This window comes from Poecilia reticulata, linkage group LG7 (assembly GCF_000633615.1).
Source record: "Poecilia reticulata strain Guanapo linkage group LG7, Guppy_female_1.0+MT, whole genome shotgun sequence".
NCBI lineage: Eukaryota > Metazoa > Chordata > Actinopteri > Cyprinodontiformes > Poeciliidae > Poecilia > Poecilia reticulata.
The window spans coordinates 9,290,990-9,294,096 of record NC_024337.1 but is presented as its reverse complement, the minus strand read 5'-3'; the positions used below and the strand labels follow the sequence as shown (position 1 = coordinate 9,294,096).

General features: G+C 42.4%; 1 long non-coding RNA gene across 1 annotated transcript in view; it reads left to right on the top strand.

Moving 5' to 3' along the window:
* LOC103467130 (uncharacterized) overlaps positions 1-2,848 on the top strand; it is a 36,884-nt gene extending 34,036 nt beyond the window's left edge. The window contains exon 4 of the long non-coding RNA XR_001776752.1: positions 2,204-2,848. This is a non-coding gene — a long non-coding RNA (uncharacterized LOC103467130). The remainder of the gene's footprint in view (positions 1-2,203) is intronic.
* The last annotated feature ends 259 nt before the right edge of the window (positions 2,849-3,107 follow it).

The following is a 3,107-nucleotide window of genomic DNA, read 5'->3' as shown; positions in this document are numbered from 1 at the left end:
GTGTGTGTGCGTGTGTGTGTGTGTGTGTGATAGGTCGGGTTGGGGGCTACCTCTCTGTCAGAACTCTTCTGTCACACTCGGTAATGATCAAAGCTCTCCCAGGGACCCCCTACCATACAACCAGTCAACTGGACAGAAATTGCTCAGCCATGCAGCCCCCCACGCTCCACACGCCTCATACAAGAACCCTCACACACACACCCACGCACGCATACACACACACACACATATATATAGATATAGCCACATTTTACTGCACGTTACTCTCTCCTCTTCTGCTTTTTGTCATTTTCTGGTTTTCTTGTTTACATCACTCTGAGCATCCGTCTGCTGTCTCAGCTTCTCCAGTCTCGAGTTTTGCCTTTAATATATCATCACTCGTCTTCCTCTGCTCTCCAGTTGACTGGTTTTTTGTAGTTTTTTTTTTTTTGGTCTGGATGTCTCCTATACACAGTCTTGCTTTTAATTTATTCCTACTTCGCTTGGTTTGTTGCTAGACTCTGAGACTTTTGGTTCAGCCTGTTTGCTTTTTGTATTTGCCAACATTCAGGGCTTCAGTCTCGCAAAATGTACTTTTTAATCCAAGTGACTCTGCAATAGAAGTGGTTTTTCTTTTCTTGAAGTAAAACTTTGTTGACTAAAAATTATTCAGCTTTCTTCCTACCTTTTTTGTTGTTGTTTTTTCCACTGTCTGACTTTAGATCAGATTAACATTTTCTGTTTTAGGTCAGTTAAGGTCACCAAAACTCCAAAAACGTGAGTTTACCCAAACTTTAGGGGCTCGGAGAATTAATTACTGCAAGTTGCTCAAACACTCTAGAGTCCCTCTTGAAAACATAAATTACAACACATCTGTTCTAACCACTTGATTTTTAATTAACGGGTCATTGAAAGAACCAGACATACATCAAATAAAGTGGCTTAATATGCATGTACTGTATTTGAGTTGCTCTCACAAAAATACTGATCTCCCATAGAAAGTTTGTGGGTGGGAGTTGAAAATATGTTTCTCAGAAACCTGGCTCAGTCACTCCAGTTCTGTCACTCCAAATGAGTATTTTGTCTTCAAAACTGATTTCGGAAGTGTGGGGGGGGGGGTAATTGTGTGTCAGGATTTTAGCCATCCAGATACTGATGATCAGAGCGTCTCCAATACAGCAGCTCTCATGGGTTGTTCCTGGTCTGCTGCGGTCAGTATCGATCAAGATGATTAGTCCAAGAAAGGAGCAGCGAGAGATTCACTTGGTACATGGTACTTAAGGGGAGCAAAAGCTGGAAAGGTGTGGCGTGATCCAACAGATGTTCCACTGCTGCTCAAATTGGCAACAGTGGTGCGCTTTGGGCAGAGGCAGGGTGACGTATGAGGAAATATTCTCCTGGAAACACTGGGGCTTATCATCAACTTTGACATTTATCACCTACTTCTGTATTATTGCAGGCCATGTGCATGATGAAAACTCTTCTTTTTTTTTTTTTTTTTCTTTTTACTGATTTCCATGGTTTTATTCAGCAAGAAACAGATTATTCCCCATAAAAGTGAAAATGGTCCAGCTACGGTTTGGGGAGCAAAACAAAGTTTGAGGTGTTAGCTTGGCCTCCAAACTCCTCAGATCTGAATCCAATCGAGCTTCTGTGGGATGTGCTGGACAAACATGGAGGCTATTCCTCACAAATGACTGGATTTAAAGGATGTGCTGCTGTCGTCTCTGTGCCAGATGCCAGAGCACACATCCAAGGTTCTGGTGAAGTCCGGGCCTCTGCGGGTCAAAGCGGTTTTGGCTGCAAAAGGAAAACTAACAGATGATAATGCATGTTATTGAAGTTGAAGATATGCTAGTAAGTTGAACATTTGGCATGGCTGATTTTAAAATGTTTTTATTACTTGCTTTTTTCTTCTTTCAAGTACAACAGTCAGCACACATTTTCTTTTTTCTTTTTTTTTTGCTGAGTGTTTTGTGCCTTTAACTTACTGACCGTTTGTGGTTTACTGTTAGTCAGTTATTTAATATTCAGAAATCTCAATAAAGTATTGACAGATCTCCATTTTAACCACAGAAATAGTGCAGTTCTATAAATATTTTTTTTTTTTTTACTCCTTGAAGCTGTAACTGAGCCAGAATCCCTCCAGTCATCCTTCTGTATTTAACCTTTTTCTCTCCTTAACACCACACACCGATTCATGTTACATCTCTGTCGCTTCCAGGAGGGAACCCAGCATTCCTCCTCCCTTTACGTCCTCGTCCCCTCTTCCGGGCCCGGTGACAGACCACAGAGCACAGCGGCAGGAAGTGGAGCAGAGAGATGACGGAGCGCAGCGTGCGACTGGTATTAAACGCGTACAGCTCACACGCTTCTGCAGCAATACAACAAAACCATCAGGAAGCTCCGTTTGTTTTATAACCCGCCGTCCCCTGAGAGGCTTTTCTGCATTACTCACCCCTGATTATTCCACACATGTTTCACACCTACAAGGCTGCCGTGGTAAAAGTCCGCTCATATTTTTAGCATTTGATTTCACCGCTTCCTGTCTGCATCAATCAAAGCCCAGTGTGCAGTCGGAGCGCTGTTGTGCCTTCACATTTTGATGAGCAGCATGAAAGCGACTGGGGAAGGAGTGCGTCTCCCATGGAAATGAACAACTGGTCCACAGTCGGACTCTTAACTTTCATGAAAGAGACTTTTACATTAAACCCTTTCCGTAAAACCTGTTTGCAGGTCCTCAATGTCCTGTCAACCATTATTTCCATGAGATCTGAGACAGTGAGGATGCAGTTTCTGCTTTTAGCTCATAGATGAAATGCACAGCGCAGTGTATTTTATTTGACCAACACAAAGCAGTGCTTTGTTGTAAAGGGTAAAGAAAAATTATACATGATGTTTGAAATTTTTACAAATAAAATATGTACATCCTCCAAGACTTTACAGAACCATCTTTCCATTCTATTGTGTGCTGAGGCTGATGTGTGGCGTTTCCCCTTCATGTAAAGCTTTGTGCATGGAGGCCAGGCAGTCCTATTTTGATCTCTTTCGACCAGAGCTCCTTCTTTCACTCATTTTCTATGCAAGTAAGCAGACGTTCCTATGGTTGTGCAATAAATCTACCTGCC